At 40.4% G+C, this 26,108-nt stretch overlaps 1 long non-coding RNA gene across 2 annotated transcripts in view; it reads right to left on the bottom strand.

Annotated features, from left to right (window-relative positions):
- Nucleotides 1-26,108, bottom strand: part of LOC141278185 (uncharacterized) — a 99,975-nt gene that overhangs the window by 46,310 nt on the left and 27,557 nt on the right. The window contains exons 2-3 of one of the 2 annotated variants that reach the window (XR_012330527.1): nt 18,451-18,599; nt 4,780-5,195 (exon numbers count right to left, since the gene is read on the bottom strand). This is a non-coding gene — a long non-coding RNA (uncharacterized lncRNA). Of the gene's footprint in view, nt 1-4,779; nt 5,196-18,450; nt 18,600-26,108 lie in introns of those variants that run through there. The other variant, XR_012330528.1, reaches the window with a different exon arrangement.

Below are 26,108 nucleotides of genomic sequence, written 5' to 3'. Positions count from 1 at the left end.
TATACACAGTAGTCTGTATCTGTTAATCCCATACCCTTAACTTGTCTCTCTTCCTTTCCCTCTCCCCACTGGTAACCACTGGTCTGTTTTCTATATCTGTGAGTCTGTTTCTATTTTGCTATATACATTTGTGTGCATTATTTTTTAGATTCCACATATAAGTGATATCATACAGTAATTATCTTTCTCTGTCTGACTTATTTCACTAAGCATAACATTCTCTAGGTCCATTTACGTTGCTGCAAATGGCAGAATTTCATTCTCTTTTGTGGCTAATATTCCATTATATAAATATACCACATCATCTTTAAGGTTAAGTTGCAGCATAAGCAAGCAAGAGACATATCAAGCCTAATAAGGGAAGAAGGAAAGTATACGTTCCCAGCATACAGGATTTAGAATCCCGGCAAGGACTCCAAGAGATAGTGCAGTCTCTCTTCTCTGTACCTGGCCATCTATTTAGTGTAGAAAGAGACGTGGCCCAAAGTTGGAATACATATATGAACTCATGGGCAGTAGCAAATTGCTTGGCTATTAGGGCCTGGAAAGAGAAAAATAGGAAGATCAGAGACAAGGACATCTAGGGTAGAAGTGTGTGAATTAATATGAGAGCATGCACAAATTATAAAAATGTATATCACATGATCACACCCACCAGCAGCATCCAACACAGAGAAAGTACTAAAGAACCATGTAGCCAAAATGACTCAGCCTGTTAACATCAGCCAGCCTTTGTCATTGTCCATCCCAAAGCTCTGTTCATTCTGGGTGTATGAACAGAGTAGCTGAGGTGGTAAGAATGAAGGCTATACATATGTCCAAGAGCATGGATTTCCCCTTCCCAAGGCTAATTTAGCTATGGCTGCCACTGAAGGTCCAACCTGCCAGAAACAGAAGACCAATACTGACTCCCGGTTGTGACATCATCCTTTGAGGAAGCCAACTTGCCACTAGGTTTGCCTTTCTTGCTAGTAGGGGCTTAGCCAGCATCACTATCCAAGGGTTTATGGAGCGTCTGATCCACTGGTGTGGGATTTCGTATAACATTGCATCAGGGGAGCTCATGATAGAGAAAACAGATGTGAAAGTTGGCCCATAATCATAGGATCCTCTGGGTGTATCATATACCTCACTACACAGAAGCTAGTAGCCTGAGAGAGCACTGGAATATCTCTCTGAAGGCACAGCTGAAGTTCCAGCTCAGTGCCAATGATTTATCAGGATGGAGTGTCATCCTCTAGGACTAGTATGCTCTTTGAATCAAAGGGCTTCATATGGTACTATACCCCCAAAAGGAAAAACACATGGTTATAAGAAAAAAAAAATAGCTATAAGAAAAATACATGGTTATAGGAAAAAAAGTGGACCCACCTCTCATCTTTCCCAGTGACCTGCTTGAATAAGTTGTTCATCCCTTCTCTGCAGCTCTGGATTCTGTGGGTTTACAGATCCTGAGTCTTAAAAAGAGAACATTTTTGCTAATGGTAATAAACCCTCTGACTACAGCTTGGGCATTCAGGCTCCTTGTGGCAAGGAACCATTAAGGTTCCTTGCCACAAGGAGCAGGCAAGAAAAGGAGTCATTGTTTTGGCAGGGCAGCTGACCAGTCATCAGGTAGTAGGGCTGCCATTACACAATGGGGCATGGAGGAATAAGTCTGGCACCCAGGTGATCCAGTTGGGCATCTCTTGGTCCTTCCTTCCCAACTATAATGGCAAATGGACAAGCACAGCAATCCTGATTTGAGAAGGGCATGGTGACTGGGACTGAGACTACTCAAGGCTGAGGGTATCAGTTATGCCATCAGGTAAGCAACTGAGACAGACAGAGATGGAAGATGAGAGAGGAAACTCTAGAATCAATAGTGGAGGAGGGAGGCAATGAGTATAAGTCGTGACCTTGAGACCAGCTGTAGCATTGGGCTATAGTCAGCCCACTAACTTCCTGTCCTCAGTTTACCCCAAGAAAAGTTTAAAAGCATCCTGAAGAGCTGCTTCCTAAACGTATATTGAGAAGTAATCTGAATGGAGCAAAGAGTAGACTGTGGTAGACACCACCCAGATCCATCCAGATATTCCTTCAATAAGAGATTCTTGTCCCAGCCATTTGGAATGCCACCAGCAGACAGCCGTCAGCTGTCAGCCCCTTCAGCGTTGCCTTAACTGCAGAGACAGCTCTCACTCGAGGTTATTCCCATGCGAGGTTGCCCACATCTGATGACTGACTGATACAGGAATACAAAGGCCTGGTCACCTCAGTCAAACTCAGGACAAATCTGAAGGGTCATTCTAATTCCAGAGATCCCTGTGGAGTTGACCAAGGCTTTTGTTGGGTCTGTGTCTCAGCTTAACATCTTCTTCTTCCCAATCCTGTTCCCTTTCCCAGCCTTCCAGGCGTCTTGGTCCCAAGGACACTCCATAATAAATATTCCATACTCTAAACTCCATCTCAGAGTTTCTCAATGTACCCTAACCTGCAACAGATGAGAATGACTGTAGAGAGAAATAACAAATTCTGAGTCATTTGCCTACTGGAGAAAGAAAATACTTTTTATTTCTGAAAGCAATATGACAGTAGGGTGTTAAGAAGCCAAGAATAGCTCTTTTTTTTTTTTTTGCGGTAAGCGGGCCTCTCACTGTTGTGGTCTCTCCCATTGCAGAGCACAGGCTCTTGACACGCAGGCTCAGCGGCCATGGCTCACGGGCCCAGCTGCTCCGCGGCTGTGGGATCTTCCCGGACCGGGGCACGAACCCACGTCCCCTGCATCGGCAGGCGGACTCTCAACCACTGTGCCACCAGGGAAACCCTAAGAATAGCTTTTTAATGGAAGTGAGGAGGGAGTGAAGCTGTCCAAGCTTTGCATTCCTCTCCACTAGAAGTTCTGTCAAGATGTAAGGAATGAGGAGTGGCACGTGGGGTAGCAGGAAAGAGACGAACCGGCCACGTGACCAGCCCTGTATATGGTGCAGACCTATTTATTGGTTGTCATGAAGAAAGATGCCCTATAATGGTTTCTGGGTTTCTGCTCAACCAAGATCTACATAAAGCTTTTACTTGAGATGGAGGAGAGGCTCGGGGAGGCTACCCTGGGTCAACTCCAGAGCAACCCTGCCATTTAGATAGAAAAGACATAGGCATATCCTTTCCTCCATGCTGACAGCTCTCAGAGGCAGCACGTGACCCCAAAGACCCCAGAGACCCAGAGAATCACAGGATCATGAATAAGCAAACACAGGAAAGAGTGCAGCCACCAATGCCTTAATAGAGATTGTAACTGGCCAAATTTCCAGCTCAAATGACCATAATCTTGGCAGACAAGTAGAATTCTGAGGACAGAAGGAAACCTTCAAATGTTTATGTAATTTTCTACAAGGGAAGAGTTTGCTGATTCTAGGAAGGGCGGACCCCCCCCAAGGCTAGCTGTCCAGCTCCGGTGATTACTCTGAGCCTTAACGCTTTGGAAATTCACCTTTAAAATTTCTTGTCTGAGATTTAATGCACAATGGGCAATTCATTCATTTCCTCCCAGAGGACCTAGCACATGTGAGTGTCTCCTGAGAAAGGCAATTATCACCTCAAGGTGGTCTGCCTGAAATGCTTCTCTAATGCTGATTTAGAGGAAATCAGCCCATGTGACTGTCTCAGGAGGCTAATCACAAGATTGAGAAACAAGCATCATGAGGAATTTTCACAATATACTTCTCAGTGAAGCACACACAACTTCAAAACCCAGAAAGTGACTTCCTAAGTTCTCTGGTTTTCATTTCTTTCCAGTTGCAATTTCCAGACTACCAGAATTTCTATCATTTTGTTGTTATCATCTTTAAACTCATTTCTTTGAGGCCTGAAATCCTGTTTACTTTATATCAGAAATGCACAGAGCTATCCATGCTCAGATGGCTCCCAGAAAAGGCATATTCAGGATCTGTAAGGTGGTATCTTTGGAAGCTATATTTATACTGAAGAGGGACACTGAAATGTTGGGTGAGGGATGGAGACAATATGGCTCCAGTGTTTTCCTCTCTGGAGGCAGTGATCCTATTGTTGTGTATCCCCTTTCTGCAGGATGTAAGCAATCGGCCTTTACTACAATTTTCCATCTCAAAATTGAATGCTTGCTTTCCAGCTATGTTTTGCAATAGAAATAATATGAAAGATGAAAGTGGTAATGTTTGTGAGATGTTCTAAGGTCATTTTTTAAAAGTCTTCAGATATTGTTTCTTTATGGGGACTAAAGTCAGTTTCTCCTGAAGGACATTTCACATCCACAGAAGCAAATGGAAAGGTGAAGTCATGGGGGAGTTGATATATTGGCGATAAATCAAATAAGGCTGGACTACACATGTTAGGGAAATATCAAAAGGCAGGAGCTTAGCTACAGAAGCTTGTTACATACCTATGTAGGCGGGAAGCACACCAATAGCAAAGGGCATCCTGGCAGAAAGCAGGAGAGCAGTGTTGAATGTCATGTTATAGAACAAAGGGAAGCACTCAAGTTAAGAAATATAATAATCGTGGAAATGAAAACTGAACAAGGTGAGCCAAGAGCCGTTCTGAGGAAGTTGAGCTGTAGGTGAAAGCATCCAGGTTGGGAAAACAAGAAAAACAAATCTCAGAGAGGAGGAAGAGGTAGAGAGCAGTTTAGGTAAATATTAGTCAAGTCAGGCGAATGAGCTCTGCCTGGGAACAAGGGCTGCTGTTCATCTACCCACGTGCTGAGTTCACGCCAACGAGGATATAATGTGGAAACCTGCCTTTCATGCAAGTCAGCTGCCCACAGCCATTGCAAACAATGCTAAGTCCCAGTGAGGGGCAAAGAAATACCATTCAGCTGTCTTTGGGAAAAAGAGTGGTTATTTTTATAAAAAACCAAAATCTATAGTGTGAAGTGGTAGAGATGGAAAAAATATGCCTTAACCTGAATTTGACTCCTAGCCAATTATATGAGAGGCAAAAAACCCATGTGATGCTGACACTTCCTGCAAGATGTTATTCAATTGTTTTGTAATTTTCACCTGATGGTATGAATTCTTTCTTTCCCACTGCATCTCACTGCAACTCATATTTCCTCTTATCTATCTTGCTGCCACAACCAGAAATAAGGCTCAGAAAACAGGGGCCCTCATGGTTTCTCCAAATCCTATCTTGTTGCTGTTCTCTTGGGCATCAGAGGCGGCCGACCCGGAAGAAGGCAGCTAAGGACAGGAAAGAGATGCAGTGTTAGAACCTCAAAGGCTCAAACAAAATTCTTCCCATTTCAAATGACTGAGATCTATAAAGACGCAGTAATTTTCCATTGCACCAAAGCTCATGTAATAAATTGGTGATTACAGAGAGGAACAAAATTAATGATTTTCAACTTTGGGTTCTATATTCTCCTTAGTTAACCCCTGGGCTTGACCTAACTGGAATATCTCTTATGGAAATGAAAGCATGATGAGACTAATGTCAGAGAATACTTGGTATCCACTAAACTAAATCCATTAATGACACATTAGTGTTATAGTTTCAAGGACACTAAGAAAGATATGTTTTTGTTCCAAAACAGTAGTGTCATTGTGCCTTTATATTTTTGTCCAGATTTCTGTTCCATTGTTACCTGGGACAAAGATCATGGTAGGTAAGGTGATTCACAGACTTATAATGATATTTTGATATGCCTGGGTCAGGAATTTACAAATTAAGTGCTTAAGCTGATTGGTGTAAAGTTTAAAAAAAGCAAAAAGTTGAAAACAAAGAATGGCAAAGTCTGGACTCTGAGATTTGTTGTTTCATGTTCTACATGGCATATAAAAGTGATTTTACTTCCCCCTCCTAGATATGGCACCCAGCTGGTCCTGTGTTAAGAATCTTAAGCATGTTAACCACTCCACACATCAAAGAAATAATTATTCAGTATTACAGAGCTCCTTCCCACTGACTCAGCAAGCTAATCACCACCTCCTATCTCACTACCCAGTTACTACCATGTTAAAGGCAAAGAGATTAAAGAGCAAAGAATCCCAAAAGTTGACCACCAATGATTCCACTCTCTGGAAATATGCCACATAAAAATATGTCAAATGTCACAAGCCTTCTGATCAAATTTCAACAGGTAATAACTTGAGCAGTTTTCGATGAAGTTATGCTCCTTAGTTTTCCAAAATATCTCAAAACAGAGTGTCTCATTAGCTTTGTAGAGTTTTCAAAGATGTATTTTAGTTTTCTGTCTGCTTGAAATTAGAATGGAGTTCTCTCTTAAAAGTCATATCCTTCTTTCTTTATTAAGAAAGCCTAATTATTGCTCAAATCCTTGGATTGAGGATTCACCAGGAATTAATGAAAAACAAAATCCTTCCGCTTAAACCTAAAACCTGATTCTGATTGGGCACCATGATTGCATTCAAAACAATAATCATTCGCGCGTAAAATAAAAGCTTAGTTTTAATCAAGGGATCAGTTTAATGGAGAGTAATTAATTAAACTACCACAAGTAGAAGAAAAGGAAAGAATTACTCGGGGTATTGATTTAACCTCAGACCTTACTCTCTATAGCAAAAGGACGGAAAACTAATTGCCAAGGGGAAAACAGAATCATTGTATCTTCAAAACCAATTCTCACTGGCTGAAGTAATCAGCATTACAAGAGAAGTATGTTTGGCTTTACCACTGTATTTCAGCTCCTAAATAGTACATGCTCCACATATTTTGGAAGTCTGTATATCATTCTAGATGGTCCCTTTGTCAGGATACCAGTTGTATTTATGTTGTAAGTGGTGATATTCCCAAATAATTTATTCATGACTATATATATGTATATATACACACTATATATATATAATATACACACATAATATGTATAGTACATTAATATATATTTATAATATATTTATATATATAAATCTAAAATGACCAAAAGGACTATTATTAGCCTACTGAATTAAATAACAATGAATTATATATATAATATGAATGATCCACTTATTCAACAAATATTTATGTAATATCAGATGCTAGAATCTCTCTATCTTCAGCGATAGATTATACACCTGCCAAGAGCAAAATACATGCAGCTTACAAGGCTGAAGTTAGCACATGTTTTTTTAGTCTTCTGAGATTGAATTTAAAGCAGTTTAACTGTGTTTGAAATGAGATATCTCTGAACAAGGTTTGGTCTCCTCCATGGACCAATGGTTATTAGCAAATTTCTAAATTGAAACTTTGGAGTAAACATTGTAAAGAACATCATCAGAAGGAAAGCTAATGGATTGTGACTCCATTCTCCCAGGAAAGTAGTAAAGGGTCCTGAAAATAATTGTAACCCTCACATTGGGCAAAAATATCTTCCTGGCAGAGACTCAAAGTTTTTCCAATTGGGTCATTAAGAAAATACTTAGATCAAAAGTTGCCACTGAAACTGTTCTTCAGAAGAGTTCTGATGTCAAGCAGAAGAAATGGACCCTGTAATGTTTGATGCTTTGGGACTTAAAAATAGCAAGACTGAAGTACAAGAGCATGTTGCAGGGGAAGAATTCTATAATACGTTTGAACCAGATGACCTGCTATGTCTTCACCGTCTCTCGTTGCTGTAATTCAACTCTACTGCAGTTAAGAACACCATCAAAATAAAGCCATGTGGGAACATGACCAACAGTAACAACAAAAATAATAATACTCTGAGCTCCTTCCTTAGATGAAAGGCTCCACGTTTTTACAAAGCACTTTGCAAACATTATCTTTTTCATTCTCACAACACTCCAGGTGTGTAGAAGGTAAGTATTATTATCCCATTTTGCAAATGGAGAAGCTGAGGTTAATGGAGTTTGACTTGCCCATGGCCACAAAACAAAACAAACCAGCAAGGGAATCTAATCCACTGACACTCTAGCAGTAAGCTGCTAGAAAACCAGACGCCCTGATGAAATACTGGGGATCCAGATAAAGTTTGCCTCCTGTATGTAGCAATGATAAAAACAAGAAAAATGGAATAAAATCACAATTCTATGTAAAGGAATTAGAGCAAGATGATATGAGGTTTAACAAAGGTTAAAACATGTGGAAAGAAAATGAATTAGGGCACCCTCCTGAGTGATGGCTTTATAGAGGATGAAAAGAAGAGGCAAGAAAGAGTCAGGTTTTTGAATTATGTGACATTATTTAGAGAAAGTTAAGAAGAAAATAAACAGAAGGAAAGCCAACTGCCTGCTATTTCATTACGATGTAATCAGACTAACTGGAATTCTATCACTCTAAATATCCGTCTCTATATTTTCAAACAGTAGTCACCGTGCATGATACCAGTTCTGCACTTCAGCCTTAGAGCAAATACCTGCACTATCTAACCACAAAACAAAACAGTTCCTGAACTATAAATGAATGAGCAAATGAATGAATGAATGGATAGATAAAATAATTTTTAAAAGAAAGAACCTATATGGCTCATCCACATCTTTGGGGCGTGATTAAGACTTGCTGATACAGATAATAGCTAAATCAGACTTAATTCATTGTTCAAAAGGACAGGAAAGGACTAATGGAAGAAAAATGTCAAGAATGAAGGGGACTGTCATTGTAGGAGGGCCAACGTTTTCTAGATTGCCTCAGGCAGCAGTATTTCTAAACTGCAGCTAAGCTCGTGCTAGGCATGCACTCCACACTGCAGCTCCCCCTGAACAAATTGAAGGCACTTGTCCTTTCAATCATTGTGAGCAAGTTATCCGTACCCTTTGGGCACCAACTATCAAGGCCTGTGCTTCGAGGAGCCACGGAGAGCCTTAGTCCTCTGGATTTAAGACTGTTGAGTCAGAAGCAGGGATGGGCGGAAGGAAGAGATAGCCTGGCAGAGTCTCGTAAGCATCTGTGCACCATCTGTGCACTAAAAGGGACAGCTACATTAGCCTCTCCTTCTTTTCCCCTTGGATGTATGGGGATTTACTGTCTGGTTAGATATCTGCCTTCTCAGATGGGAATGGCTGAAATAGGAAAAAGTTGACTAAGTAAACAGAGTAAGGGCCATTGCAATTTCTGAGGAATTAATGTTCATTTTTTTTACGAAAAGTTTTTACCACATGTTGATTTTATATTTTTTTCTGTTTCCACTCATAATGTATTAGTCTTTTTTTTTTTTTGTGATACGCGGGTCTCTCACTGTTGCGGCCTCTCCCGTTGTGGAGCACAGGCTCCGGACGCGCAGGCTCAGCGGCCATGGCTCACGGGCCCAGCCGCTCCGCGGCATGTGGGATCTTCCCGGACCGGGGCACGAACCCGTGTCCCCCTGCATCGGCAGGCGGACTCTCAACCACTGCGCCACCAGGGAAGCCCTGTATTAGTCTTTAGAATCAGCAAACGTGTAAAAACAAAGACAATAAGCCTAATACCATTCTGTGTACATAGGACACCATCACTCAACAGACCAATGCATTCTTATTACTGGCACAGCAACAGTACATCCTACGGTGGTAAGAAGTGTGAGAGCTTCAAGAAGTCCTGAACCTCTGCTCCCTCTTGGACTTCACACTTTCAATCTGTAGGCACTACATTGCCCAATTTATTAATTCTTTTAAGTCCAGCTTTCATCCTGATCCAGGTAGTTATTGCCTTTACCACTTGTCTATACAATAAATATATATTTTATAATTATATAAACATTTGTTTCTATATTGTATATATTTAGATATTTTACCATGTGTTGTATATCAGCACATATATACATTTATTGTATACACACAGATTTATTAAGAATTACATTTGTCATTGTGGTGAACGCTGTGGTGAATTCTGCTTCTTTGCCCTCTCTTCCTCAGGGCTGATTCCCAAGAGCACTACCTAACGGATGCCCTAAACACTTACCTCCCTCTCAGAACCTGCTTTCCAATGATTTCTCCCAACATGCAACAATGATATTAATCAGTGTTTCACACTGAAAACTCAAAGTGATAAGATAATAAATATATTAGTTCAAAGGCTGGACATAACAAGGATGCCATCGTAATGCCTGGATTTTGAGAGATGTAGGGTGGTCTTAAACCTTCAAAATGAATTCCATATTTTTCAGAAATCAGCACATAGGATTTTAGGGATCCTATTTGGAAATAAACCCAAATGTTATTTTCATGTTCTTGGTAAGAAAACTGAATTCAGTACTAAGTTACTCTTACCTGCACTCCATCATGAGGGTTGCTTACTAACAGATAAAAATGTGGGGTAGTAGAAGAAGACCTAGGCTTAAATACCAATGCCTCTACTTGTGACACAACCTTGGGCAAATCATTTAACCTCTCTGAGTCTCATTTCCCTCATCTGTCACACAAAAATTTATAACAAAATGGAATACGTTATGTAATCTGTCCAGCTCAATGCTTGGCACATTTATGTTAGCTAAACAAATGTTTGGTTTCTTTTGACGTTGAAGAGTAGCGTTACCTTTTAACTTCACAATAAGGTTCACATTACAGTAAGACTATAGGGGAATACAAAGAAGATTGATATATATGTATGGTGTCACAAGATATTTCTAAAAATCTAGAAGGTATGGAAACTTCATTGAAACTTTGTCAGATGTCCCAGACTCATGCTTTCTACCTTCTATTTGTCCTCACCATATCTTCTAAAACTTGATTATTCCCTAAGAGACTCATGGATGTTAATTTCCTTCTTCATTTTAATCAAGGCCCCATGACAGATAACTAGCTTCTAGTGCCTATCAGAAGTGAGTCCCTCATATTCATTCATTCTGCTAGAGATCTTTTGACTTATGGAATAATTTTAGTAACAATGCTCTGAGAAACATATTTGGACATTGAACTTTATTCTCCTTCAAACATAATCTCAGTTTCTTCAAACTTAACCAACTTGACGGATTTCATTATTAAGCACTCAAATCTCACTGACCCATGCCCCCATTAGCTGATATCCCTTCAAGGCCCTTCCATTTCTCCTCCCATCTGTCTCCCAGGAGCATCTATAGAGAGTCTTACGTGCTCTCACAGGCTCTCTCTACCAGTCCTCTCCTATTCTCCAGGACCCCTCATGGTGGCCCTAGAAGCCTCTTGAGAGTGCCACCTATGACTGCTGTTCCCGCCATCCCCCCATGATAACCTTGACACCTGGGCCAGGGAGCCTCTTCTGAGATCCACAAAGCAAACACTTAAGTAGCCCACACCACCCTGCGTCCCCTGGAGTCTTCAGGGCACTGAAGCTGTGCCATGCTGGGAGCTGTGGAAGATGAGGCTGGAGAGGCGGGCAGGAGGGAGGTCCTGTTTACTCTGCTAAGAAGCTTGGGATGAGCCTGTAGTCAGCAGGGAGTCAGCTAAGGGTTTAGACAGGAGCTTAAAGCATATATTTGTATTTTAGCAACATCACTACCCGACATATAGAGGATGAAACGGAGGGAAACCGCAGTTGCTGAGTCAAGAGAATGATTCTGAGGATTCTGTAATGGTACAAGGAAGAGAGAGTGGAGGCCTCAGCCTAGGCAGTGGCAGTGTCCCTGTGCTGTGCAGAAGGAGGGCTAACCTCTCTGGGCTGCGCTTACTAGCCTTCCATGTCGGCTGCTTTCCAATTAGCTTGGGCCACTGGTAGTTACTGTCAGGAGATCGGGAAGCGGGAGGAAAGGAAAATCCGGCGTATTTCACCCTCCCTCTGTGGGTCTCAGGTGACACCTCCAGCAGCTGCTGCATCTCCTCCTTGGCACGTGCACAGGCCCTAATTCTGGCTTCTGCCCAAGGATCCCGCCCTGGGCTCTGGGAACCCCACTTCCTCCTTTTGTCCCTCCAGCCCAGGGTTGATTGTGGCTTCCTGCTGTGGCTAACATCTGAGTTGCTGCTTTGTCTCCTGTTTGGCTTCTCATCTCTTCCACCATCTGTATAACTGATTTGCTGTATAAAACCTCTCTTTTAAAATATCTGGAGAGGTTTTTCTTCTGGTTGGACTCTGACTGATACAGGAGGAGATGCATTTGAGAAATATTTTGGTGGCAGAATCATTGGGACTTTATGAAGATTTCTCATATCACTTAACTCAAAATTGTTCTCACTCTTTTGCACATCCCTGAACTGAAGCTTATTGTATTGATTCCTTAGCTAGCTGGCTATTTGCAGTATGGCAGAGATGGGAAGTGGCCAAACTCCATGTGACAAGAATAAAAGATCAAAAACAACGGGTGCTGCATGGGTAGGGCAGACAAGTCTTCTCAGGGGGCTCACCTTCCACAGGAATCATCCACTGTCTGGTCCGCCAGGCTTCAGACTGCCAGCCTCTACAAATGGGAATGTGAACCCGACCCAACGGGATGCCCCGGACATCAGTACTTGATTTAGAACATGCTACATGAAGACCTAACAGAACAAAGTTAAGGTACTATTTTGTTGGATGGAATCAGGACAAGGAATAGAATGCACAAATGGCCAGGAAGGAAAAGGGCAAGGAGATGATGGTGAACACAAAGATACCCAGGCTACAGAGGACGGCACAGCGTGATGAAGACAGTGTCTGGCCTGGCCAGAAAGAGGCCTGGAAACAAGGGGGCACAGATGCCCTGTGTGATGCTGAAGGTGCCGTGTTGCCTGCATAGTACAGGAAGGACACCAGAGAGGAGCCACCTCTCTCCTAGAGAACTGGTCAGTTTGCAGCTAATAAAGGCTTGCTGGGGGTTGGCCAGACTTATGGGCATTTTATTTTATTTTTTCATTAAGTAAACTTTTTTATTTCAGAATATTTTCAGGTTTAGAGAGAAGTTGCAAAGAGAGTGCAGAGTCCCCATATATCCCTCACCCATTTTCCCCTACTGTCACTGTCTTACGTTACTATGGTACATTTGTCACCAACATTGAAACCGACATTAGTACATGACCACTACTAAACTCTGCAGTTTACTTGAATTTCACTATTCTTTCCTAATATCTGGTCCCCTGCCCCCGAGGATCCTACTATATTACATCTAGGGGCATTTTATTTTTATTTCCAATCTATCTTAATACTTACAGAGAAAAATACTTGCCCTCATTTATTTTATTAAAGGGGTACTCTAATAAACAAACAAACAACAACAGCAACAAATCATTAAAACGTTTCCAAACTTCAGTACACTTCCTCAAAGAGGACTAGGGTCAATTCTCTTCCTTAGGACCGTGTACTTGGGCATAGAACACAGGAGCCAAACTACATGGGTTCAAATTCCAGTCCACCCCTTTCTTTCTGGGCAACCTCTGGAAAGTACATAAGCGATTAATCCTTCTTGGCTCTAGTTTCCTCATCTATAAAATGGAAATAGTGACAATAGAGGTGGGATATGGGAATTAAAGTTAATAGTACCTACACTTACAACAGTGCCCGGGTACAGAGTAAGCACTGACTTGATCTTGGTTGTTATTACTATTGCTATATGATTCCAGAGTATTCTATATATCTCTTTTCTTGACACTCATCTTGCTTTTAATTACGTGTTTCACATCTGCATTTACTTGTAGACTATGATCTTCATGAGTTCAAAGACATTCCTGTCTAACTCAAAGTAGATGCTCAGGAAATAATCACTTAATTGTTTTACATGCTGAATGCAGAGCCATCAACCAACCACATGAAATGTAACAGCTTGAAGGAAGAGAAAGTGAACAAGATAAAGTTAGATAGATAACGGAGACACACACACACACACACACACACGTCAAACGGGGGCAAAATACTAACATTTTGTTTCTTGGCCATTGGTATATGATACCGTGTCCTTGCTCATATTTAAACCCAATTTTTCCTCATGTGCTACAATATACTAAAAGAGAATGTATTTTTCTGAGGTTAACAGTTAAGTTCAGAAGGACACCACCCTTTCGAGCATTGGTAATAAAGAATGGCAGAGGGAATTCTGGATGTAATTCCCAGCTATTGCTTTCTGGTGAAATTGGCATTAGGAGTACACAAGAAATGAACCAGTGTGCTACTCAAATGACTTCAATATTCAAGTTTCTTGACAAATGCCCGGAAAAACTGAGTGTGCTTCATGTATAGATGCACACTTGGGCACTGGGAATCCCAGGCACAGATGTCTGTAAAGCCGTGTATATTTCTGCCATAAATGCAGCTTTAAAATGTGCTCCACCCCTATCCAGACCTCCAGACAAGGAAGTTGTTAAATGCATTTTTTTTCTTTCCTGTAAGTTGCCTTCGCTTTTGAAATATTGCAAAGTGGCTGTCCCACAGGGTGGAGGTGGAATCAGCAGCTGCAGTGCCTCTTACTCCGTCATCTCTTTGGTATGTTGCTTCCTTTCACTCTCATGTTGGGAAAGATCCCACCCATCCTTTGCATTCCTCCTGAGCAAGTTGTGTCAAGGAAAGGCGAGAGAGGAAGCTATTCCCATCCTCCAGGGTGTAATCAAAAAGGAAGGTTTTAATTAGTTTCTCAGGATGTTCTCAGTTTCTGCACAGAACAGCCCTTCCCTTTTTTGCATCAGAGCTCTTCTTGGATTATTCAAGAAACACACACAGACTCACACACATGGAGAACAGGCTTGTGGTTGCCAAAGGGGTGGGGGGAGGGGGAGGGATGAATTGGGAGTTTGAGATTAGCAGATGTAAAGTATTAGACAGAGAATGGATAAACAACAAGGTCCTACTGTATAGCACAGGGAAATATATTCAATATCCTGTGATAAACCATAACGGAAAAGAATATGAAAAAAATGTATATGTATAATTGAATTATAATTGAATCATTTTGCTGTACAGCAGAAATTAACACAACATTGTAAAGCAACTATACTTCAATAAAAATAAATTTTAAAAAAGGAAACACAAAGTTTTGCTCTCTCAGGGTTAAACTCTGCGTATATAATGTAACAAAGAGCCATGTAGCCTGTCTTTCCTAGCACTTATCAAGTTGTAATTTGTATAATTAGTTGATTTGTGACCATCTCTCCCATTATGCTGAGGATTCCATGAAAGCAGTGGCATGTCTGATTTTGGTCTCCCTTATATCCTGAGCACAAAGCAGTGTGTCTAGCACATACTAGGCACTCAACAAATGGTTGAACAATAGAGAAAAACCCTATGATCACCTCAATAGATGCAGAGAAAGCTTTCGACAAAATTCGACATCCATTTATGATAAAAATCCTCCAAGAAAGTAGGCATAGAGGGAACTTTCCTCAACGTAATAAAGGCCATATACGACAAACCCACAGCCAACATCATCCTCAATGGTGAAACACTGAAACCATTTCCACTAAGATCAGGAACAAGACAAGATTGTCCACTCTCACCACTATTATTCAACGTACTTTTGGAAGTTTTAGCCATAGCAATCAGAGAAGAAAAGAAACAAAAGGAATCCAAATTGGAAAAGAAGAAGTAAAGCTGTCACTGTTTGCAGATGACATGATACTATACATAGAGAATTCTAAAGATGCTACCAGAAAATTACTAGAGCTAATCAATGAATCTGGTAAAGTTGCAGGATACAAAATTAATGCACAGAAATCTCTGGCATTCCTATACACTAATGATGAAAAATCTGAAAGTGAAATTAAGAAAACACTCCCATCTACCATTGCAACAAAAATAATACAATATCTAGGAATAAACCTACCTAAGGAGACAAAAGACCTATATGCAGAAAATTATAAGACACTGATGAAAGAAATTAAAGATGATACAAATAGATGGAGAGATATACCATGTTCTTGGATTGGAAAAATCAACATTGTGAAAATGACTCTACTACACAAAGCAATCTACAGATTCAATGCAATCCCTATCAAACTACCACTGGCATTTTTCACAGAACTAGAACAAAAAATTTCACAATTTGTATGGAAACACAAAAGAACCCGAATAGCCAAAGCAATCTTGAGAAAGAAAAACGGAGCTGGAGGAATCAGGCTCCCTGACTTCAGACTATACTACAAAGCTACAGTAATCAAGACAGCATGGCACTGGCGCAGAAACAGAAATATAGATCAGTGGAACAGGATAGAAAGCCCAGAGATAAACCCACACACATATGGTCACCTTATCTTTGATAAAGGAGGCAAGAATACATAGTGGAGAAATGACAGCCTCTTCAATAAGTGGTGCTGGGAAAACTGGACAGCTACATGTAAAAGAATGAAATTAGAACACTCCCTAACACCATACACAAAAAGAAACTCAAAATGGGTTAAAGACCTAAATGTAAGGCCAGACACCATCAAACTCTTAGAGGAAAACATAGGCAGAGTACTCTATGATATAAATCACAGCAAGGTCCTTTTTGACCCACCTCCTAGAGAAATGGAAACAAAACCAAAAATAAACAAATGGGACCTAATAAAACTTAAAAGCTTTTGCACAGCAAAGGAAACCATAAACAAGACCAAAAGACAAACCTCAGAATGGGAGAAAATATTTGCAAATGAAGCAACTGACAAAGGATTAATCTCCAAAATTTACAAGCAGCTCAACATTAAAAAGACAAACAACCCAATCCAAAAATGGGTAGAAGCCCTAAATAGACATTTCTCCAAAGAAGATATACAGACTGCCAACAGACACATGAAAGAATGCTCAACATCATTAATCATTAGAGAAATGCAAATCAAAACTACAATCAGATATCATCTCACACCAGTCAGAATGGCCATCATCAAGAAATCTACAAACAATAAATGCTGGAGAGGATGTGGAGAAAAGGGAACACTCTTGCACTGCTGGTGGGAATGTAAATCGATATAGCCACTATGGAGAACAGTATGGAAGTTCCTTAAAAAACTACAAACAGAACTACCATATGACCCAGCAATCCCACTACTGGGCATATACCCTGAGAAAACCATAGTTCAAAAAGAGTCATGTACCAAAATGTTCATTGCAGCTCTATTTACAATAGACAGGAGATGGAAGCAACCTAAGTGTCCATCATCAGATGAATGGATAAAGAAGATGTGGCACATATATACAATGGAATATTACGCAGCCATAAAAAGAAACAAAATTGAGTTATTTGTAGTGATGTGGATGGACCTAGAGTCTGTCATACAGAGTGAAGTAAGTCAGAAAGAGAAAAACAAATACCATATGCTAACATATATATATAGAATCTAAGAAAAAAAAAATAAAAAGGTCATGAAGAACCTAGGGGTAAGATGGGAATAAAAACACAGACCTACTAGAGAATGGACTTGAGGTTATGGGGAGGGGGAAGGGTAAGCTGTGACAAAGTGAGAGAGTGGCATGGACATATATACACTACCAAACGTAAAATAGATAGCTAGTGGGAAGCAGCCGCATAGCACAGGGAGATCAGCTTGGTGCTTTGTGACCACCTAGAGGGGTGGGATAGAGCGGGTGGGAGGGAGATGCAAGAGGGAGGAGATGTGGGGATATATATATATGTATAACTGATTCACTTTGTTTTAAAGCAGAAACTAACACACCATTGTAAAGCAATTATACTCCAATAAAGATGTTAAAAAAAAAAGGTTGAAAAATAAAATAATAAACATGTGATTGAAGAAGCTTCCACTAGAGCAAACAAAACAGCCCTGAAGCATACATTGCTCTCAGAGACTGCTTCCTCACAAGGATCCTAGAAGGAGAATGGTTGATGATATAGTCTTTTCCATGTACCAGATACTTTTGTAAGTGCATCACATTTGTTGTATCCAATAAGTCAAATAATTCTCCTAACAATACTATGAGCTAGATTCTGTCATTATCCCCATTTTACAGATGAGAAATCTGATACAGAGAGAGAGAGAGAGCAGGTGAGTGAAATTTCTCAAGGTCAAACAGCAGCTAGTGCAGAGCCTGGAAGAAAACACAGCCCAGTTGGCTCCAGAAACTATGCACCAACTCTCTATGGGATGTTGCCTCCTGGGATACTCTGTAGACAGTGCTTTGGAGCCACAGAGCACAAGTGGCATGAAGTTATCATAGTTCAAACTGGCAAAAAAGAATCAATTCAGGTCTGGACAGATGTGGATAAATTTATAACCCATCTTCTTCACTCAGGGCTGTCCACACACTTCAGATTTAACAAGGTGAAAGATTGTGTTATATACATTTTAGCATAATAAAAAATATATTTTAAGAATGGATCATAGACATAAAACCTAAATCTGTAAAACTCAAAGAAGAAAACAAAGAAAGCTTAAAAAAAAAGGATTGTGCAACATCAATGGCAAAAATAAATAGATGCAAAAATTCTCTCTTGAATGCCTTTAATATCAAGTACACTCACAGATATTTAGTGAGTCAAAAATCTGCCTCTTCTTCCTAAAATATCATCTTAAGAATAGTTATTATGTGAAGATACAAATTAACTGTCTACTTCACTCCGAAGACTCCATGGAATCCCAAATGACCAAAGAATAGAGGTTAAATCCCATCGAATTAAGATTTCTGTATGAGGAAATGTCCACACAGTACTACAAAACATATATTCCAATTCCAAATGGGGTTTCAGACACAAAGAAATGGGCAGGAAAACATTTCTCTCACCTCTGAATTTCCACCGCACACCATGCCATTTTTCTTGTTCTTGACATTTCATGCATTGTATTCTAATGGCCATGCACTTGTCTTATCTCCCCGCAAAAACTGTAAAGTCCTTACAACAGGAACTGTGTCTCACAGTAAAAGGCAATGTGCTGGAAAGAAAAGAACAAGATTTTTATTAGTAAGTGAAATTACCATTTACTATTTGTACAACCTTGAGCAAATTATTTAACTTCTCCCATCCTTGTTTTATTCATCTATAAAATGAGGTTAATAATCGCATAGAGAATTATTAGCTAGACTTTTAAAAGGGTATTTGAAGCTTTAGTTAAACATAGCAGATTGAAACATATATGGTTTATTCCAGAAACACATTAAAATTTCAGTGATAAACAAAGCTTCTTAAACTGCTAAGGGTAAAGAAAGCAAGGGAAATGAGGTAAGAGAGAGAGAGAAAAAAAGAACATATGTATAGAAAGCAATGGACTGATTTGTGGTAACTGATTAGCCAGACCAGCAAACAGGGAAACTCTTCAGCAAATAAAGTCACTACGAAGGTTCATTTGCACTTCAGGATCTCAGAAGGCTCAGGCTTTGGAGGCAGGAGGAACTTTGCAAGTGACTGTTGGTGGGGTGAAAACAACACTGATTGAAAGTCTTTGCAAGGAGAGTGAAACCCTGGAAACATTCTGTTCCCCACATACCCGGGTGCCTACCTGGCTTAACTATGAATAATGTTTATGTAAACCTAGCAATGTATAGACTGAATATTAATCTGACCAAAAAGTATAATTTAGATTATAAAAACAGAGAAAGTAGAAGTATGTGTTTGGGGTGAGAGGAGGTATTTAAGGAAATTAAACCATTGTCTTCCATTGTAGAATGTTCATAGGCAATATCTAAATGTGACAAATAAATAAATAGCAGTACAGTGTATAGCATTATGCAAAACTATGGAGGCAAATACCAGAAGATTAAAGGATTAAAAGTGGTTTCCTGCAGGAGATGAGAACTGAGATGGGCTAGGTGAGACAGGGGCTGGTGTTGTGCATTATAAGACTTGAGGAATGATTTGACTGTTATATCTATGCACATTTTTGTTTTAACATTTATTTTTCTTTTATTTTTTAATTAATTTTTATTGGAGTATGGTTGCTTTACAATGTTGTGTTAGCCTCCACTGTACAACAAAATGAGTTAGCCATATACATACAGATATCCCCTCCCTTTTGGACTTCCCTCCCATTTAGGTTACCACAGTGCCGTAGGTAGAGCTCCCTGTGCTATACAGTATGTTCCCATCAGTTGTCTATTTTATCTATGTACATTTTCTAATCATAAAAAGTATTTTTCAAAAAATGAGCACTGGGGGACTTCCCTGGTGGCTCAGTGGTTAAGAATCCGCCTGCCAATGCAGGGGACATGGGTTCGAGCCCTGGTCCAGGAAGATCCCACATGCCCCAGAGCAACTAAGCCCGTGCGCCACAACTACTGAGGCTGCACTCTAGAGCCCACGAGCCACAACTACTGAGACCCGTGCGCCTAGAGCCCATGCTCCGCAGCAAGAGAAGCCACTTCAATGAGAAGCCCGCGCACCGCAACGAAGAGCAGCCCCGGCTCGTCGCAACTGGAGAAAGCCCGCGTGCAGCAACAAAGACCCAATGTAGCCAAAAATAAATAAATTAATTAGTTTTTTTTTAAAGTTATATATATTAAAAAAAAGTGAGTGCTGGGCTACAGAAAGCAGTCAATAAACATCAGTGGCAGCTCTCTTAATCCCTGTTCATTTTTCTTTTCCCCACATATTTATTTACGTTCATATTTATTGCCCTGTAGGTTTTCATTCAATGTTTACTAAGGAACTAAGCAAGTACCAAATCACCAAAAAAATCTTCGGAAGGGAATAAAGGATGGCATGCGTTTACTGCCTTAGATTTTACAATATACCGTCACCCAGGAACCAAGTGTTCATCAGTTAACGATTAGTCTTCTTACGGGAGGGACAGAGAAAGAAGCTGCTATGTATAAGAAATCAGGTACCTGTTCCAAAGGCGTGGCCTGTGAAATATGAGAATTATGTTCAACTTGAAAAAACTCCTTTAAAATATTATCAGCTACCTAAAACTGACAGGTAGATTAACCTGACAGCGTCAATCCTTAAAACAACCTTCGCTATCACCGCGGTTACTTGGGTCCACATTTCCCCGCACCCATCCCCCCCCATAAGCATGGTGCTGATTGGTTTATCACTGGTATTGATCAGGTGACGTAATCCCTGAGTCTGGGCATATTTACTCTTGGGGAGCCTGATACACAATAGCATATTCACAGATGTACTCAGAATTTATGCAGCACGAACAAGCAACTATCACTTTTCAGAACCAGTTTCACATTTTGGCTTTGTATTTAGTACTGTCTTCTCTCAGGGGTTTTCCATCCCTGTAGTTCTCTCCTCCAGCATCCTTTCATTAGGATGAATGAGGACAAAGAGATTAGGGTAGAAAGAAAAGCAGAGATCCACATGGGCAAGTCGTTTATTCCCACAGTCCACTCAACTGTTTCATTTATTTCAGGACTCCTGCCTGCCACTGTCACAACTTCTTTACTGAAGCACAGATCAGTGGGGGTCAACGGTCTGGACCTCAACCAAGGAGAAATGCCATGGTACCATTACTTTGTTTGCATGTTTGCTTATTTGTTTAAATGCATGAAAGAAAAATAGCATGAGGAGACCATACAGCAGACCTTTTCTTTTCCAAAAGAATTACTTCTGAAAAATCCAGATGACGTGCACTTTTGAAGAATTTTTCCAGTTTTATTTCCAGTAGTAACAATACATTAAACTCTCACTCCCAACAGCCTCACATGCTGCTTAGCAGAGCTGGTGATTTATGATAAAAAAAAAAAAAATTCCCTCAGAAATACAAAACCCAGTCAAACAACAAAGATTCAGATTAAACTCAAGCCAAAACAACAGATGCCTGGCACCACGTACTAAACACCACCAAACAGAGGCTCCCATGGAATGCATGAAGGAGGGAATTCCAGAGACACTGAGTCAGCCAGAGACATGGGAGCCAATTTGCCACTCTTGGGCATGGCAAGGGATATGGGAAAATCCCAGGTGAAGAGTTCAAGTTTTGCCAAATCTATTTTCTTATTGAAAATCTTCAATAATAGAGTGTTTCTAATATTGGCATAATTATCTAAACATTGGGTTATATTGTTTAATAAGAATTAAATGTCCACTTGAAACTAGTATTGTAAATCTACATACTTAAAAAAAATTTTGAAAAAGAGGGTAAGAATGGCAGTCCAAAAGAGACTAGAGGATTTGCAGTTATAGAAAAATGTTGGTGGATATGAGCTGTGAATTAACCTAAGCCAGTTTTGCTGTTCATAACTGTGAGGTTCTTTTGGGGAGGTATGTCCTATAGTAACAGGTACGTGAGTGTTCTTGGTCTCCTTCCTTCAACCTTGCTACCATGTATGATAGCAAGTCTCAAGCTGAATTCTGCTATACAAACATTAATCATCAAGCGGTCACAAAAAGAATCATCCAACCGGTACTGTAAGCATTATATAGCTCCAGCTTTCTAAACTGTTAGGTGCTTGGACCACATCCTGTAGGAAAAGTTCCCTAAAACAAATGCAACAGTATCTTAGAGGCAGGATTTAGCTACATTCAGGCAAATAAGCACTCTGAATCAGCAAGCTAACTGGAGACTGGCAGAGATAAGCCTTGGTACCATGCTGAAGGGCACAGACGACACGGCTCTCTACATTTTTATGTCTCACCCATGCAAGGATGAGGATTGTTTCTTTAATATTTCTAGCCAGTCCACATATCCAAAGACCACTAATTTCATGAATGGAAACCTATTTCTAATATTTGCTATGCCACTTTACAAACTGACATTCGTTGGGCAGCTGAATTTCTTACGATAGCTAACCGTGGAGCAGAATCTTCTAATTACATGCTAACTGATAAACCATGTACTAGGTTGAAGAGTGTCCCTTCAAAATTCATGTCCACCAGAAATTTGTGAATGTGACTTTATTTGGAAACAGGATCTTTGCAGATATAATCAAGTTAAGATGGGGTCATATTGGATTAGAGCCAACTTATAAGGACTGGTACCCTTATAAGAAGAGGGAAATTTGGAGACAACCACATACAGAGACAAGAACACTTTGTGAAGACTGAGGCAGAGATTAGACTGATGCATCTAGAAGCCAAACAATATCAAGGACTGTGGGCAACCCCTAGAAGCCAGTAGGGAGGAAAGGAGTATATTCTCTCTCAGAGCCTCCAGAAGGAATCAGCCTTGCTGACACCTCAGTTTTGGTCTTCTAGCTTCCGGGACTGTAAGAGAATAATTTTCTGCTGTTTTAAGCCTGTGTGTGGCAATTTGTTACAATAGTCTTAGGAAACTAATATACCGTGAAATATGCATTTCCAACAAGGGGTACTAACCACACCAGGGAGCAGATTGAAACTAACTATTATATATATCACATTATATATATCACATTATATATATCACAATGTCAATCATGAAGTATTTCAAAGTAGATTATAGGCAACATCAAATATGCTAGTAGCATTGATATTTATTTACATATTTTTATATATAAATATTTTGAATATATATATATATTTTAAACACTTATATTTTGAACAGCTCTATTAAGCAGCTAAGGGTACACGGAAGATGTGGAGCATCTTTACATCCTTAAGCCTCAGATGCATCCCGTGTCTTCTTAGGCTTAGGAGACAGAATGGTTTCTATCTCTTCTTTTCCAAAGAGTGCTGGAGCCTTCATAGGGTGTAGCTCATTCACAGGTATAGTTTGCCATTGATCAACAGACACCATTTGCGCTGCTAAAAGAAGCCAAACCCAATATACAAAACATCACCAGAAGTTCTATTTTTTGAGATGAAAAGATGAAGATTTATTTGAAAAAATCCTTTGTGATATCTTTTTTCTACTGCAGGAACACCATAGAATGAAATAAACAGCATCAATCCGTGGATAGAAAACGAGGAATACAATTTATTGTAACTTATCTGCATTATTTACAGTTTCTCAGCACATACACATTTTCATTTAAATCCTCCTATTTTTGTGCCAATTCAATCTTTGCTCTTACATCATCCTAAGTATAAGACCCAGTTCTGAAATTTGTTTTCTGTATGACCTGGAGAAAGCTGTACGATATCATACAAACAGTGATGATGTGCACCTCCTAAGCTTATCGTGAGGATTCAATGAGACCACGTATGTCATATGTGAATTTCATGTAGCGCACAACGTGAGATAAATATCTGCTTCTTTTCTCCATTGACAGATATCTTAAATTTCTGGTCAGATCTCATTTGTTTCCATATGGAGCCCACCATTTTCTGTTATGGGATCTAAGACAAATGAAGGCATGAGTGAAAGGCACGGAGGCTCACTCTCTCCTTCAGATTTGCCTACAGACTCCACAGCGCTGTGGAGTAAGAATGGGCGAGCCCCCAGCCCCGGAACAGGCAGGGCCCTGCAGGGTGGGACGGCAGTGCACTGCTTGCTCCCTCGCCTTCCTCTGCAGAGGGACAATGGCTGGAAGAATATTCGGTTGGAATCGCTTCAGGACAAGCTCAGTTCCAACCCTACACCACCACCACCGCAACAGCACGCCCGCACCTCCACTCTTAGGACTAAAACTAGAATGAGCTGAACGTGCCGCAAAAGTGGGGCTCCACAGTGCAAGTTAATGATCACGGCACTACCCTGCTTCAGTGGAGAACGTAGGAACCTGAGAAAATGGGTTGCAATCCAGGAGCTACCTTTTACCACCTGTGTCATCTTAAGAAACACATTTGAAGTTCCTCAGATTCAACTTCTCACCTGAAAAAATGGAGCACTTATTTCCCCTGTTGTTGACTTGCAGAGAAGATTAAAGATAATATGCACAAAGTACTTTGCCCAGTGCCTGACTCATATTTGGCTCTCAACAAGCAATAAATCTCCCCCCTCTCTGACCCGGTACGTACTCTAATCCGTGTGCCTTTCCTCCTCTTCTACTCTCATAGAAATATCATTCTTCACTCAAAGGCTGGCTTCCTACAACTTCTCTGTTTCTTTATCCCTCCTGCTCAGTGAACCCCTCCTACACCACTTCTTCTGGTCTCATCTGTGATGGTATTTAGAGATCCAGGCTTTTGAGCCTTACTATCTCTAAGATCTCCATAAATGCTCTTAGATTCTCACTGCCACCCTCCAATATACGTCTTACTTTCCTTAGCTTACATTAAAAAAATCAAGGCTAGGAGATATTAAACTTGCCAAGTTAATAAGTGAGTGAATCAAAATTCAAACCCAGTGTGTCTAACTCCACAGTCCCCACACTGCATTGTCTACAAGGCTTACTTTGTCCATACTACCTTTCATGTTACGTCACATTTTAGGTACGTGATCCACATGCCAACTGATAATATGCATGAGGGCAGGCTCAGCACAATGTTTAACCCACAGTAAATGCCAAATAAACGCTAATGATTGTTATATATAATCACTAATTAACTAGTTGATGATGATTAAATAATAGTGAATGTATTCATTATCCTATAGACATTTCCAGGCCAAAGAAAATCCTGAAACAAGGAAAGGCTGACTTCCTATTTCTTCAGGAAAGAAGAATTTTTAAAGATTATAGATTAAACCAGAATTGTTATAAAACCAGATGTTTGAAAGAAAACTAGGAAAACATGGGTCCATTCCAGAAGTGTAACAAGGCTCTTTATCAGCATAGCCTTCAGGAATGTTTCTAAAGGTGGTATGTTGATGTGTTGATATGAGAGTTGTTAAGGCTGTGATGAAAAGACATTAAAGGAAGAAGGGTGAAAGCAAGACCATGAGCCAGGTAGAGACGGCAGCCCATGTAATCAAGGGGTGGCCCATTTTTATACACTTGCTCACCTCTCCAATCAACAGAGAAGGTCCCGTCCCATCCTCACTAACCGTATGTTAGAATCCAGCTACTGAGTTAGAGTGACACAAGAGTAAATCTGTAGTGATGAGAGTCAGATTCCTTCAATCCTGGTTATAATGAAAGATTTCTTATTATCCATCAATTTCAGCAAGGCTGTTCTGAGCTGACTTTGGTATCTGTATCCTGACAATGTGGCTTCATCTCTGAATGCAAGTAGAGATTGCTAATTTTTCCCCATCGGTTTTAAAGACCAAGTGACCAGCAATGGAGGAAAGTAAGATCTCTGCCTCAGATCTTACAGAGGAGCCCCACTGGGTCAGTGCCCAGGACTCCTGCCATCTCAATTAAGAAAAGCCCCAAGTAGTGTCTATGCTCATGTGAGGAAGGAGCTAGTTACTCTGATAAAAATCTTACCACTGATCTCCTGAGGATGGAAAAGTACGATGTAATGTGGCTGGCAGAGCTACTGATGCTGAGCGCTCGTAGGTGGCCGTTACTGTTTTGTTTCTGCACTGGAGGAGGTAAACACATGCTTGCCTTTACATCTGGCACTCAGCCCCCTCCCAGGGAAGGACTTATGACTCCTGCCAGCACTGGACTTCCTTCTGACCATATTTTATTAATCTGGATGGTCTTGCATCCAAGTCACAAGTACTTGACTCGGAGAGCTGAGACACAGCCAG

Source organism: Tursiops truncatus, chromosome 3, assembly GCF_011762595.2.
Source record: "Tursiops truncatus isolate mTurTru1 chromosome 3, mTurTru1.mat.Y, whole genome shotgun sequence".
Lineage (NCBI taxonomy): Eukaryota > Metazoa > Chordata > Mammalia > Artiodactyla > Delphinidae > Tursiops > Tursiops truncatus.
This window is presented reverse-complemented; position numbering and strand designations above follow the sequence as displayed.